Raw genomic sequence first — 16,102 nt, forward strand, 5'->3', positions numbered from 1 at the left:
ACACAGCTCCTCCAAAATTCTCCTGGGCAGCTGACCCAAGCTCCATGGACAAGCAGCATAGGCCAGTTGCTCATTCACCACATAGGCAATGCTCTTGATCGCTTACCATCTCCGACCAGGACCATATTTTTATCTTTCTTAGTTGCTGTTCAGAGGTCTGGGGGTGGGTGATTGAACATCTCTCCAGGTAAGATTTAATTTCACACACAAACCCCACAAACCTCAAACTGACTTTCCCCCTGAAGTTGCCATTTCTTTTGTACTTGAAAACAGAATCCACACAATGCAAGGGAGTGGTTCCCTAAAGCCTGTGTTCTCTAACAAAGACTCAGAGCTGAATGCATCAAACTTGTGCTAAAACCTGCAGGTGGAGGCGTGGAATCCTCAGTTTCTGCCTTAGAACATGGGTCTCTTGTTCCTCCAGGGCACCAGCCCAAACCCTGCTGATCAAAGGCCAGCAGACTTGGGGGTGAGAGACCAGATGGCAACCAGAGGTCAGCCAGAACTCACCAGCACTGTAATTCTTCATGACTTACAGGTGTATGTGGAAGAGCTGACTTGTCCGTCTCCTGGATACAGGCGAAGTTGCAGGAGAGCTGCATCTTTTTGGGGGGAGGATGTATTGCCCTTTGCTTGAGGAGCTGTTTACTGGTACTTTCTATTCATGGCGCTGGGCTAGGCACTGTTGTGCAGGAGAGAAGGGGAACAAAATCAATAAACTACAGGCACTGCTGTCAGGGAACACAGTGTGATGTGGGAACGAAGGCAGTGTCTGAGTTAGTGTAAGAGAAGGGCAGCTTAGGAAGTACCATGCATAAGATGCCAGAAAAAGGCCATATGGTGAGAATTGTGGCCCAGTTGGCAACTAAATATGCCCAGTTATGAAGAGAATATTGCCATGCATCACTGGGTGAAGTGAAAAGTGGGTCAGGCAGGGTTTTCTTCAATGCTAATTACAGACAGTCTCACGATGTAAGGGACTCGTGTGGTTTCTAACCTCTCCAATGTCAACGCACTTTGTCAAAGCTCTTTCCTGCATGTTCTATTAGCACTTTCTCTTAAAACTATGACACAGCATGAATTATTATTCCCACTTGAGAGCAAAAGGAATAGAAGCCTAGAGACACAATTGACTTTGTGCTGTTCCCTGTGATCGCCAAGTGATAACCTTGGGCAGGATGGTTGGAGGAAGATGCCACACATAGGTGCCTTAAGATTTTGGAGAAGAGCCTGGATTCCAGCTCTCAGTCTTCAAGCCATTGTTAGTCCTTGTACCATAGGAGTAGGGGAACAGCATGCCTCCAGTGGGTTGAAGTTTGCCAGTTTCTACCATGTTCTTGCGCATTTAAAGTCCAAGAAAGAGAGACAAGAGTCAAGCTAAAGTCATGGAGGAGATTCATAAAGACCTTCTCCCAAGAAGGCAGAAGAGGACAAAATTAGCTTTGGGTCCTCTTGGTCCCATCCTCTTAATCCCAACCCTTTTTACTTCTGCTCAGGGGTTTAGTGATCATATCTTAGTGAGGTGACTTTTCAGGATTATTTGCTTTGCACGTGGAGTGTCTTATTAGAAAAAAGCACCCATCCCCTCGCCAGGACATGATAGTGATGAAACAGCAGGCTGTGGGGTGATGGAAGCAGCCATCCTCCCACCTGTTCATAAAACATTTTGTACACGATGTGACTCTGTCCTCCAGTGAGGAAATCATCATTTTCCACCTACATACGTTATGGTGCAGGTGACTCGAACTTGGGCATCTGAGGGAGAGAGTATCGAGAGAAAGAGCTGACAATCCAGGCCCTAGAGGCAGAGCTAGAGCAAACTAGGATGAGGTCAGTGGCCAGGTCAGCCAAGGGTGTGGGTAGGGATATGGGGCTGTGGAATTGTGGTGCAATCTTCCATTTGGAACTTCCCTGGTGACCTTTGCTGCCTTCCTGTCTTCACAGTCCTCAGTGTTTTGGCCCTCGGTCATTCTTGCTCAGCTTCTCCTCCTTACGAATTCCACTCGCTATGTTATAATTATATGCGATTCTGCTTCCATTGGTGGTCAGCCAGGACAGGTCCATTCTTGTGTCCACATTCTGCTCCTGTCTTCTCAGTCCTTGTGACTTCTCTTGTCAGAGCATGCTCAGACTCACAGGGCTCTTGGGAGGGCCCTCAAGGCCTGGAAAGCCCCAGGCAGATCTTGGAAGGGCCCTCCCTCGTTAGTATTTCCTTTAACACTTTTCCTGCCCTTAACACACACCAGTCATTGTTCCAACTGTGTTCCACACAAATACTAATGATTTAATCCTGATGACACTGAGGCCCCTGGAGGTCATGCAATTTGGCCAAAGTCACACAGCTGTTATGTAGCAGAAGCAAGATTCAAATCCAGGTAGCTTGGCTCTAGACAGCTCTGCCCAACACAACCGGCAAGCCCTGTATGTGACGTCAAATGTTCCATTAGCCACACACATACAAAGATGAATTTTAAATTAACAAATCTAAAATACTATCTTTTAGACATCTAGTCAATATCAAAATTAATTAATGAGTTATTTTATAGTCTTTATGTCAGTGTGTTTTACACTTCCATCACATGCCATTCAGATCAGTTTCCTTTCAAGTGCTTAGCAGAAGCATACAATGAGCAGCTGCCATGCTCAGTAGCACTCCTCCCAGTCTTGCTCTTCCCCAGTGGGCAATGTAGCACCTTGGCTAACCTGTCCATGGAGCTCAGGAAAGCTAGGGAACAAGCCATGACCCTGATGCACAGATACAGGAAAAAGTGTAGCAGGAAACAAACCGATGACATCAGGACCTCTGCACTCAAAGAAGCCACCTGAAGATTATCACCCTTTTGAGAAACAGGAAAAGGCTACATGTGGGGTTCGTGGGTGCTCTGAGAGCTGGGAAAGTATTTTCCTGAAGGGTTATCCCACTGTGTGTGTACCAGCACACAGGGGAGAGGCTTGCTCATTCAGAGCCCCAGCCACAAGGCTGGCAGAGCAGAAACAACACGAGTCCTCCAGTTTGCTCTGGTGGCGTCTGCATCATTGCTATCCTTGCACTTTATTGATTATTCTGTAGTTATTTATTTGTATTTATTTTATTTTATTCCTCTGATATACTGGATAAAGTTGACAAAGATAGTTGGGTTACAGCAAGATGACATGAATAGCTCCCCCTAAATGAGGCAATGGTGAAGTAAGAATAGGAAAGATGGATGGAATGAGGTGTAAGGTTATTTCAATAAATACATCCCTTTAAATCTCCTGTATTTGCTAGAGATTGGGCTGTACTGACCTGACTCTGCGCTTCCCACCTGCCTAGGGGAAGAGGGAAACCCAGTAAGTTACATGAATGCCAATGTAACCAAGTAAAGACAAAGCAGGAGATGGGGAGGAACATCACTATTTCGGATTCAGAGACTTGGGAGAGATTTTCTTCTGACTCCTCCCAGAAATGAAACTTCACCCAGCTAACAGCATCCACAACAGCTCCTTGCAGAGTGTGGTAGGCAATCATCGCCACCCCACCCAGTCTAGACTGGAGGTGTTCTGTAGCTCCTTCGCAGCCCCCAGTAGCCAGCGCCCTCCACATACTCAGTGCTCATCTGAACTGGCTTAACCTGGGGTCAGTTTTAAGGGTTTGGAGCCAATGCATTCCCATGGCAAGTACTACCCTGAGTTCACCAAAGCCTGTTTCCTTCCCTCCTGGGCACTTAGAACGAGCGCTTTCCAAGCCTTCCCAGCTGCTGCCTGTGGCTTAGAGCACGAATGTGAGTGAGCAGAAGTGACTGCGGGGTAAATGTATTCTCTCCATGGCTCCAGTGCCTGTCGGGTGGCTGAAAGGAGAAGGCTGTAAGGGCCCAGAGGAGGGCGGAGCCGCAGAAAGGAGTTAGTCTGGGCTCGGGTAGCCTGATGGAATAGTACCAGTCCTCCGACCGTAGCAGACACAAGAAAACAGCTCCTGTTCTGCTGAGCTACTGAGAGTTCAGAATTTATCTGCTGGCGTCAAGTTACATTATCTTAACTAATATAATCCCCACTTGGGAAATAGTCCCTAAGCACAGTTCCTCTCAACCCAGAGAAATGAAAAGGATTGAGCAGCAACAAGTTCAAGGTTACATTCCCTGACAACTACCAGGGGCGCAAATATTCCCTGTTGCCAGGAAGTAGGTGGGTGTTGAGCCTTGTGTCTAACAGTCACCCAAGGTGGGAGTGGAATTAACATGCTCTTGTCAAAATTGTGTCACCTTACAAGAACTCCTGCCTGAATAGAAATCTCTTCCATCTCTTGTTGGAGATAAGCCAGGATGTACCTATGGGCAAGGCCAAGATTTTTCTCAGAAAGTCGTTTTGGATGTACTTAAACACGTGGAAAAAAATGTTAATCAAAGCCACAGGGTTCCATTCAGTGAAATCTGCTATAATAGCTTTGGCCTCCCCCCAAATTTAAAAGGATGGTAACCTTATGACTGCTATAGCTCTCAAAATTCAAACAAAACTAGGATAATACACTTGGCCAAACCCCCTTCTTTGCTCTTCTGTTTAAACCACTCAGTGAGGTGTGATTGACATGTGCACATGTGAAAAGCTGTGCATGTTTAATGCATACAGTTGGTGAGTTGCACCATGACACCATCACTGCCATCAAGGTGTTGCAGGAAATTAACAGGCTCTGTAAACAGGTTAACACAAGATTTACTCAAAGTGGAATATGAGTGACGTACGCCTGGGAGACACAGCCCGATGGCTTGTAATGAATCTTGGGAAGTCTTCCAAAGGTCGAATTCTAGTCGGGACTTAGGTGTTCTGTGGCAGTAAATCTTCACTTATGATTGCACAGTGAGCATGCATTGTTTTGGTTTGAAATGGAGGATTTTTAGGTAAGCAGAAACAAATTTCTCATAGGTTAGAGATTACTTTTTTTTAAATTTCATTTTAAAAAGGAATGTATGAGAGTGAGAGAGACAGAGACAGACAGAGATTGATTGATTGGTTGATATTGATTGATTTCCATCTGCTGCTTCACCCCCCAAAGGCCTGCAACTGCTGGACCAGGCTGAAGCCAGGGGCCTGGAACTCAAGCCAGGTCTCCTGTGTGGGTGGCAGGGACCCAAGTACTTGAGCCGTCACCTGCTGCTCCCCAGGTTATGTTGTATACACAGAAGGACGGGATGTTAAATGGGAGCTGGAGCTGAACATGGACCTGGACACACTGATATGGGATGTGTTTGCCTTCACTGGTGTGACAAATGCCTGTCCCTGGAGATTATTTTCTTTAGAACATGACTGGTGGCACAGTGGGTGAAGCGGCTGCCTGTGATGCCGGCATCCCATATGGGTGCCAGTCCCAGGTGCTCTGCTTCTGATCCAGCCCCTGAGAATGGCCTGGGAAAGAGAGGAAGATGGCCCAAGTGCGTGGGCCCCTGCACCTATGTGGGAGACACAGATGAAGGTACTGGGTTCTGGCTCTGACCTGGCCCTGCCCTGGTCATTGTGACCATTTGGGGAGTGAATCAGTGAATGAAAAATTTCTTTCAGTGTGTCTCTTCTTTTCTCTCTAACTCTACCTTTCAAAGAAATAAAAACAAATATTAAAAAAAGAAAGTGATTCATTACAAACATCCTTCATAGATGAGGAAGATACTACCTATGAAAAGAGGCTGTTGAAAAGCAGGCTACTGGTTCTATTTAAGGACATTTCTGGGACTAGATAAGAAGTGCATAGATAAATAACAGAAGATTACCCAAGTTTGCTCTGAGATGTTTAAGATGAAATAGACCCTATGGGAATATCACCCAGATCAAATTGACCTGGTGGGTAAGGCTGTCTGGACAATATTTTATAAGAGTAGTTTTTTCTCAAAAGCTATAAACATACCCAGCACCTCCCAATATTTCCTTGCCATCATCATCATCGTCTTCATCATCATTCTTTCTGGTAGTAAGAATATTTAAGGAAAGATCTACCTTCTTAGCAACTTTTAAGACTACAAAGCTGTATTGTTAGTTGTAGATACAGCAGACCTCCAGACATTTATCTTTTGTAACTGAAACGGTGCCCTTTGACCATGACCTCTCCATTTCCCACCCCTTAAGTGCCTTGCAATCACGTTTTACTCTCTGCCTTTGGGAGTTCAACTCTTCTAGAGTCTACATATAAGCAAGATAATACAAAATTTATCGTTCTGTGTTTTGGCTTATTTCATGTAGCTTAATGGCCTTAAGGTTCACCCACAGTGTTGAAATGACAGATTTCCTTGTGTTGTAAGATGGAGTAATCTTTCATTGTGTACCTCTGCCACATTTTCCTTATCCATTTATGCATTGGTGGATACTTAGGTGGATTCAATATTTTGGCCCTTGTGAATAGTGCTGCAATGAATATGGGAATGCAGCTGTTTCTTTGAAATCCTGATGTAAGTTCCTTTGAATAAATACAGAGCACAATGCCGGAGACCTCCTGTTTCCTCATTTCAAATTATATTACAAAGCTACAGTAATCAAAGGCATCTGGCCTTGGCATAAAAACAGACCCATGGCCCAAGGAGACAGAATAGAAAGTCTACAAATAAGTTTGAGCATAGAAAATTACAAAGTTTCAGCAAGGGTGCCGGGGATACAAAATGGGGAAAAAGATAGCTTCTTCAATAAATGGTATCAGGAAAATTGTATATTCACATACAAAATAATAAAAGTTGATCCATATTGTAAACCATACACACAAAAAAAATCAACTATGAATTGAAGGCAAAGTTATGACTTGAAACTGTGAAGCTCTTGGAAAAAAAAATGTAAGTTAAAAGCTCCTTGACCTTGGTTCTTGGTAATGAATTTTTTGATATGACACCCAAAGCCCAGGCAACAAAAGCAAAAATAAACAAATGGGATTGCATCAAGCTAAAACACTTCTTCAGAGCAAAGTAAACACTCCAGAGAATGAAAAGACAACATATGGAATGGGAGAAAACATTTGCAAGCCATATATCTGATATGGGGTTAATTTCTAAAATATGTAAGGAAATCACACAACTCAAAACTAAAACAACAAAAATAAAACAAAAACAACCACTAAAAACCTAAACCAAAAGCAAACAAACAAACCCCCAAAGGACCTTCCCCACTGAGTAGCCTGAACAAAAAGTGGGTAAAACGTCAGAGCAGATATTTCTCCCAAGGAAACAAATGATCAGCAAGTGTATGAGAAAATGCCTAGTGTCACTTATCATCAGGGAAATGCAAATGAGAGCCACAATGAGAACACCTTGGTTAGAATGGTGGCCTCTCACTGCGGTTTTGATAAGTACATGATCAATTCTGTCAAGGGTGGGGAAAACAGGGAACCCTGGTGCCCAGTTGGTGGGAGTGTAAACTGGTACACTGGTTACGGTGGCTCCTCACAAAATGAAAAATGGAACTGCCACTCCACTACTGGGGATTTATGCAAATTCCATTCTCACCCCAGGCTTTAGTTTCCAGGCATGACAAGTGTTAAGTGTGTGAGATGGACCAAAATTGTAATTCTACAATCTATCTGTTTGATGCCAAACAAAGAAGATCTCTAAAGCACAACTCCACACACACACACATACACACACACATACATAGCATGTATATTGTAAACAAAAGTCTGTCTCATTGTTCTTAGGAGGTACAATACCAATTTAAGGTAGCAGAACAAGCATTTCCTGTTGCCACATCCACGATACAAAGTAATGTTGTTATACTGTTTGTGGCCCATGGTCTGGTGGCCCACCCAGGAGGGAATGATATCCCCTGCTTCTCCCAGAGTAGCACAGTGGCACACAACTGCGCTCCGTGATCACTGGGCACGGTTGTTGCCATCACATTAAGAGTGAAGGGCGCTTTGAGTTTCTGCGTTTTGCTGGTGTGCTGAGTTACTTTGCTTCTCAGAGCAGTTCATCACTGAGTCATCTGCAGAGCTTGATCTGCCCAGGAATGAACCCATCATTTCTCCAGGTTCCAGTCAACGGACAACAGCAATATTTATTTATTTATTTAGGATTTATTTATTTATTTGAAAGCCAGAGTTAGAGAGAGAGATTGATTGATTGATTGATTGATCTTTCATTCGCTGGCTCACTCCTCAAATGGCTGCAATGGCCAAGGCCAGGCCAGGCTGATGTCAGGAGCCAGGAGCTTCATCTGGGTCTCCCACATGGCTCAGGCACTTTGGTCATCTTCCGCTGCTTTCCCAGGTGCATTAGCGGAGAACTGGACTGGAAGTGGAGCAGCTGGAACTTGAACTGGGGCCCATAGGGGATGTTAGCAATATAGGTGGTGTTTAACCTGCTGTGCCATAGCACCAGCTTCAACAGCAACATTTGAAGAACAAAATGATGGTTCAGGTGCGGTGGCACTTCAGGGCCTGCTCTTCAGCAGTGTGGCTGATGAGTGCAACTGTCCCCATTTCATACTTCACCCCGACTACGCAGGACCTGAATCCTTTCTCTTTGTGAAAGATGAAGCCAAATTTCTGCTAAGGGTGGAGAAATATATGAAGGAGACCCCCAGATGTGTTTATGTTTTTATTCACTAAACTCTGAGGCAGGTTCACAAATCATCCTAGATTTGAGCTCCCGTATTTTTCCTGCTTCTGGGAAGGTTTTAGGGTGGGATGAGGTTGTAAGCAAATGCTTCCTCACTCCTGAGGTTGGGTGGCTGGGGCTACTGGAGTCCCAGGAACAGTGGGGCCTGTAGTCCAACATACATGTGGCTTAGCTGTGATCTGGAGGTGCTGTGGGAGGGAGGGCCTTGGGCACTGGTGTCTCAGTGATTGTCCATTTCCCCTCGGGACAGGCTCCTGAATGCTATGCATGTGTCCAATCATGAGGGTGGTCTGGGAGGCCCTGGGCAGTGCCTCTCTAACTTACATGTGCATACAAATCCACTGGGCATCTGGCATCAGAATATTGCAGATTCTGTCTGCAGGTGTGGGTGGGGCCTGAGAGTCTGCATTCCTCACCAACTCCCAGGTGATGTGAACACTGCTGCTCTGTGGCCCTCACTGTGCATAGGAAGAGCCCAGCGTACTGTGTCATGTGGAGAATGAGCTTTGGACAGGCCTCTTTCTGCACTGCTCACCAGGGGTGCAGGTCTGAGTTACAAGAGAGTGTCCAGAAGTGTGACTGTCCAGGCCTGAGAACACCCCCAGTGGGCTTCTGTCCACTTATCTTGGCTTTGTGCTTTGGTGTCTTTGCTTTTACAAATGGGGAGGGGCTTCATTGTACCTTGTGTTTGCGTCAGGTGTTGAACCAATCTGAGAACATAAGCAAGCTGGCAAAAGGCAACTGATTGCAGAGAGGGGCTGGGGGCACGGGCCTGTTGGCCATCCTCAGCTCCTTTAGGTCAGTGCCCGGCTCGTTCTGATCCTCTGCATCCCCCAGGGATGCTGAGCAGGAGGCCGCCTCCACTCTTGGAGAGCTTGGCTCCTTGCATCCTGACACGTGCATGTTTTCTGTTTTATAGGAAGAAATGTGTCTTGGCGGAAGGCCCATGCTTCGTTCCAGCACATCCTTTTTTACCAAAAGAGCCATTCCTGGAGCTGCCAACAGTGTTTATGAGAAAGCCATCCAACAATACTCTGGATCCGGGAGCATGGCCTGACCGCAGACGTGGCCTTCCCCATCCCGTGAAAGCTTGGCACATGGCGTTGGTGTCTTTATTTTTATTCTGCAACATAAAGCTTGTCCCCCCCACCTTTTTTTTCCAGCTGGGAAAACTCCTGTCAGCGGATGCAGTGTCCTTTCCAGATTCAATATTATGCAAACTGCATATCGGCAAATGGAGTAAACAAATATGTCCATGAAGCTTTCTGATGCAGAGTGACGGGGCTGCACCAATGTGCAGGCGTAGACCTGCTGGTCTGCATCAGAGCCTGCTAAACGTCCCCTCTACCAGCCCTACTGCCCTCTTGCTCCCTTGGAACATGCAGCTGGACTGACACCCTGGATGACAGACCACTGTGATGCCCAGCAGCAGGGGACAGTTGGCAGTCATGTAGAACCAAGGTGGCTAAAGATCGAATTGGAGCCACCATTGACTAGTGGGTCTCCGGGTCAGTGAAGCTCATGACCCAGCCAGTGCCATGTCTGCTCTGGGTCTTGTCCTCTCCTTTGCTGGCCCTACTTCCAACAGGGAAGCAAGACTGCAGGATATTTTTTTTGCTTTGCAGTGCTGTCTTCCCTGCGTGGCAGGTGTCTACAGGAGGCAGTACCACACATCGAGTCTTCCGGCGCCAGAGGACTTGGATCCTGACACGTGCATGAGATTAGTTTCCAAGCATGTCGAGTGTTAAGATGAGTGTGCTGGACCAGGGTTGCCAGCAGCCCTGCTGTTTTGCCATCAGAGTGTGGGCGGCTTCTGTGCTATACTGATTCCCAACACGCTCCCATTGCAATCACCTTGTGAGATTAAAGACTTTTAAATTTTCCCTTCTAAGCAGATGAGGAAACAGATTTAAAAGGATTAGAGTAGTGTTCGGAAAGGTGGGCAGTGAATAAATGGAGAAGCCAGCATTCAGATTTGGGACTGTCTTTCGACAAACCTCATAACATTTATTTATTTATTTATTTTGCAAAAAAGGCACTAAGCTTCCCCAAACACCCTTGCATTCAAAAAACAAGCAAAACAAAAGGACAGGATCTGTTTTCCAAGTTTGCAATGAAATTCTTATGCATTTTCTTGCTTGTACCAATTCCTATCCTGTCTAGCTTTTTTTCCCCTGGTGGTGTCTATCCCCTTTGTCCAAGATGGGAGCCTCCCCTTTTGGGAGAGCCACATTTGCCTTTATGCTTATTTCTTTGGACAAACAGGAATCTGCTGCTACCTGTGGCAGGGTGACAATGCTTCTCCCTATCAACTCTCTCATAGGATCTGGCTATGCAGAGACAGCTGCTCAAGTGGACCAGGTCTGGCTGCCGCTGAACATACCTGAAATCTCAGACTTAGCGAGACCAACTGTTTGCTGCCGCGCTGAGGGGGTCCCTGCTAAAGAGGGCATTCTGTTCTTATTGTTTCAAAGGAGAAATGAGTTTTGAGATGTCAAGAGGAAATGGCCCTGGACCCAATTCATATCCTGGTGAATATCCCTGGGGCCTGGGCTGCCGTATTGCTGAGCAGATGGCTGGCTCCTGGACGTGCTTCCGGTGGAGAAATGACTGAGCTGAAATTGCATAGCCCTCTGCAGTGACAGCTCTGGGGAATCTCCGGCAGCACTGGCAGGGGAGAAGCTGGGAGAGGAGGTGAGCAGGCCTTGGAAGAACGCTGAGGCCAAAGCCTTATGTGTCCCGTGGTTTGGCATCTTTGGCAGAGGCTGTTGATGAGGTGGGGTATCTGTGATCTGAGTTTCAGCATCGAGCAGTTACTTGATTCTTCATGTAGCTTTTTGACTCTTGAGAAGGTTTCAAGTATTTCTTCTTTCCAGGAACTCGTTAACTCCATTCTTTCTGGTGGGGAAGTGGCAAAAATTGGTCAATTAAAATATTCTTTGACCAACCTACTGTGCCCATTTAATGTTCAGGTCTCTGTCCCAATAAAATTTCTTGAGAACACTCCAGTAATACCCTCTGAATTTTTGTCAGGCTAACTTTTCATATCCTCGCAGAGTTACACAAATTTATTTAACAAGAAACAAGTTGGCAAGCTTACTCTCTGCATCACACCGTCAGCGTTTCTGATCTTTCACAACTTTTGCCGGGCTTGTCATGGCAGAATATGTGGTGCCTGAACTTGTAGTTCATGCCACTGCGTTTGCTCCTTGGAGATGGCTTTTCAGTTCTATTTCAGTGTCTTCTCCCATCCATAGACCATGTAGTAGACAGGATCTCTAAGAGCCCCATCTCCTATCCATGTCCAATATCCTGTGTGGGTGGGATGAGTGACTTGCCGCTAACCAGTAAAATCTGGCAGAGAGATGTCACTCCCGTGACTTTGTCACATTATATGATACTCTGTCTTACTAATCAGATTCACGCTAGAAACTCCTTGCTGGTTTGGTGAAATAAGTGTCCATGTTGGAAAAGACTACATGGGCTTCTACCAATGGTGAGGGCTTCTAGTTACTGAGGGCAGCCTCGAAACCTTAGCCAGAAACAGATTGGGGCCCTCAGTCCTACAACCACAGGAAATGGTTCTGTCAGCACCCTGAAGGAGCTTGGTGGCAGATTCTTCCTAGGCAAAGCTTCCAGATGGAACACAGCCCAACTAACCCCTCAGTTGCAGCTTTGTTAGACCCTGAGCTGAGAATCCTGCTAAGCTGTCCCCAGATTCCTGCCCCACAGAAACTCAGGATATAAATGAGTGTTGTTTAAAGGGATTAAATGTGTGCTCATTTCTTGTGCAGTAATAGGAAACAGACGGCGCCCCTCACTCTTTCTGCCCACCCGTGTTGTGTGAAGGGTTGGGTGCTGCTTCTCCGAATCTTCCCATAGGCCACTGAAAACATATTCTTTGTGTGCACACAGAAACAAAAACCTAGGTGATTTCCCAGAGAGAAATAATAAATACCGCTGGTTTGAGCTTTGTCATGAACATCTGTGTCTGTAGGCTGATTGTCTTTCCTAGTGCCAGGTCTGAATGCCTGCTAACACATCTGCACTTGGTGATTTCCAAATTGAACTCCCCACCTTACAAATCTGCTACTTCTCCAATGCTTAAGCTTTAGGAAAGGGCACAACTCCTGTTAGCCTGTGCCCACAGTCTTCCCCACTTCTCGTAACCACTGGTCCTTTGGTCCCCAAGAAACATCTCTGAAGAATTCCTGGTTTCCTGTCCAGGGTGGAGAGACATGGGAAGCATAAATCCTCCCTGGAACTCTGGGCATGTGTCAATTGTCCCTCTGCATTCCCATGGGGCCTTTGTGTTTGTCTCCAGGGACAAAGGAATTCTGTCACCTGGGAGGTAAGGAGACTGCCAGCCTCAGGCCAGGTTAATCACAGACTCTGGGTTCTAGAAACTCCCAGCGTCTCAGGCCTCTCTGAGCCCATGAGCAAGGTGAGGGACTTCTGCATGGGTCTGTATCTCCCTGCCTGGCCTTTTCAGTCTACTAAAGACTCAGAGAAACCACACACAAGTACCCTCCTGTATTCAGTAAGTTGGCAACCAAGTATTACTCCCGAAGGAATGTTCTCACAACCTTACTAAACCTCAGTGCAGACAAGACTGTCCTTGATGGGCCATAGGCCTACAAATCCCTCAGTATCCAGACTTTAGTGACTGGCGCTCCAGTATCACAATGAAAAGCACCATGAGTTTCATTTTCAAATGTGCAAAATTAAAAGGATGTGCTGTCGGTAGGGTGGCCAAGTGGAGGTGCAGAGAGACTGTGTTCATCTCTGAAGCAGCGACACAGGATCACTGAGATGTGAGTTTTTGTTTTTTATACTGGTCAGTATGACTGGGGGCAGCAATGGGGAGGCATGGGGACTCTGGAATGCATGACAGTAAAAAAAATCACTCCTCTTCATCCTCCTCAGCCAGATCCAGGGCCCGAGTACCCAGGGCATGGGCAGGTGTCACCCACTGGTTGGAGATGATGCCACTGAGCAGGGTGTAGCCCACCAGGATCTGGTTCCTGCGCCTGTATGGCTCCTCCTCAGTTTCTGGGCCTGCTGGTGTCTGTCTCAGCTCCATCCCCAGGTAAGTGAGGGAGAAGAGGAGGAGCAGGTCCCACATGGGAAAGCTAGAGGGCCAGGGAAGAAGACAAGCCAAGAAGTCAGCACAGGACAAGCGGGCACACCGTGCTTTATATGCAGTAGTCAGAAAGGAAGTAAAGATTCACGCCAGAGGAATGTGAGGACAGGAAGCAGAATATGGAGCCAGCAACAAGATCTTTACTCAGCTTCCATGCTGTGAGTGCTACCATACTGGATAGAAATATGCTGTATATCTTGTCCTCACTTTTCTGGCAGTCAATGACAAATGAAAGAGAATCGTGTGAATTGCTCTCCTGGTGGGGAACCTTTATGCTGCCAAGGGTCATTTGGATATTTGTAATATCATCTATGGGCCATGCAAAATTACCAACTTAAAAATTAGCCTGCTAGGGGCAAGCATTGTGGCATAGCAAGTAAAGCTGCTGCCTGGTTTGCCAGCATCCCATACGGGCGCTGGTCCCTGTCCTGGCTGCTTCACTTCCTACCCAGCTCCCTGCTAGTGGCCTGGTAAAAGCACCAGAAAAAGCCCAACTGTTTGGGTTCCTGTCACTCACCTTGGAGACGTAGATGAAGCTCCTGGCCCAGCGCTGGACATTGTGGCCATCTGGGGAATGAACCCAGTGGGTAGAAGATATCTCTGTTTCTCTCTGTCATTCTCTGTGACTCTGATTGTCAAATAAATAAATCAGTAGGTAAATATTTAAAAAAAATTGCCTTGTGATAGATTTATTTTTAAGACCTGCTTATGATTGCCTTGGCGGGGTCAGCCCAAACGATTTTGTAGGCCTTTTGTGGCCCCTATGCCAGAAATTCCGTATCCTTCTCAAAGAGCTGAAACGTGGCCCAGAAGGACCAAAAGAGCTCTGGTTTTGAGTCCAGAAAAAAACGTTCTTTATGGGTGTGCCTTAAAAGCAGCCAGTGTGCTACAGTGGACCACGCGCTCTATAACACGTCACAGTAACTGCTGCAGCAGGTGGAGTACCTGCCTTACCGTGTTCCCCAGCATGGACCGTGGCAGCACACCAAAACCAGGCTCCTGGCGGCAGTCACAGTGGCAGGCAGGACACAGTGCAACCTCCTGAGCCCCCAGCAGTCCAGCTCAAGTCCAGGCAAAGTTTTGTTCTTGGGAGGAGAGATGCAAGTCCTTTCCCTTCATCAGTGAGTTCCTTCCAACCTTGGGCAGCAGTCAGTTTGGTGTTCTTTCATTACAGGTTACATGCTACTTTCAGCAGATGGTCATCCAGGCTGGATACTGGAGCAGCAGTCACTGAAAGTGGTTTGTCTGATGAGCACAGTCTGCGTAGTCACAGGTGAAACTCGTCTCTGTTGTCTGCTCTCTGGTCATCACAGAGAATATCTCAGTCTCTTCCTTAAATTGTGGGTGGGGCTGGCACCGTGATGGCAGTGCAGGGACTCAAACCAAATGGGCACTGGTTTGAGTCCCAGCTCCTCCACTTCCGCTCCAGCTCTCTGCTATGGCCTGGGAAAGCAGTAGAAGATGGCCCAAGTCCTTGGACCCCTGCACCGGCATGGGAGACCCGGAAGAAGCTCCTGGCTCCTGCCTTTGGATCAGCACAGCTCCAGCTTTTGCAGTCATCTGGGGAGTGAACTATTGGATGGAAGACCTCTCTCACTCTCTCCGTCTCTGCTTCTGGAACTCTGACTTTCAAATAAATAAATAAATCTTATTTATTTAAATAATAAATTATTTACATAATAAATGGCAACAAAAGCTGTTTCAAGCTACTTATTTATCTAAGTGTCTTACATTTCTTTTTGTAAATTTTTTTTTATTTTTTTATTTCACAGGTGGAGAGATGGGGTGGGCTTGGGCAAGAAGATCTTCCATCCATTGGTCCACTCTCCAAATGGCCACAATGGCTGGAGCTGATCCAGGCTGAAGCCAAGAGCCCAGAATTCCATCCAAGGTTCCCACATATATAGGCAGGGGCACAGATACCTTGGGCATCTTCTGCAGCCTTCCCAAGGATGTTAACCAAGAGCTGGGCTGGAAGCAGAGCAGCCAGGACTTGAATTGTGAATACATAGGCACTGTGATAAGGGATGCTGGCATGGCGAACAGCAGCTTAACTTGCTGTGACACAATGCTGGACGGTTAAGTGTCTTATATTTTGTGTGGAATTTATTCTTAAGTATGCTCTTTATTTTGTGAACATGTAAAAAGCATTTATTTTTCCAGTATGCTATTTTCTCACTGGCTAATGCTGGCATAGAAAGGAGTCATTAATACACAAATAAGCATTTTAGTTAATTAATTTTTCAAAATGATTTGCAATTGTTCATTAGTTGATTCTGTCATCTGGGCAGTCATTTCATCTGCAAGTGGTTACAATTGCACTTTCTTATTTGTTGTGACTAAAGATTCGTTTCTTGGCTTCATTGCACTGTCTCCTTTGACTTTGTGATAGGAAGTTTTA

The 16,102-nt window shown here is 46.3% G+C and overlaps 1 long non-coding RNA gene across 1 annotated transcript in view; it reads left to right on the forward strand.

Annotated features, from left to right (window-relative positions):
- Positions 1-14,991, forward strand: part of LOC103347828 (uncharacterized) — a 316,501-nt gene extending 301,510 nt beyond the window's left edge. Inside the window, exons 8-10 of the long non-coding RNA XR_011386759.1 lie at positions 3,314-3,496; positions 9,478-13,647; positions 14,876-14,991. This is a non-coding gene — a long non-coding RNA (uncharacterized lncRNA). The remainder of the gene's footprint in view (positions 1-3,313; positions 3,497-9,477; positions 13,648-14,875) is intronic.
- Positions 14,992-16,102: the final 1,111 nt, after the last annotated feature.

Source organism: Oryctolagus cuniculus, chromosome 2 (genome assembly GCF_964237555.1).
Source record: "Oryctolagus cuniculus chromosome 2, mOryCun1.1, whole genome shotgun sequence".
In the NCBI taxonomy this organism is placed as follows: domain Eukaryota; kingdom Metazoa; phylum Chordata; class Mammalia; order Lagomorpha; family Leporidae; genus Oryctolagus; species Oryctolagus cuniculus.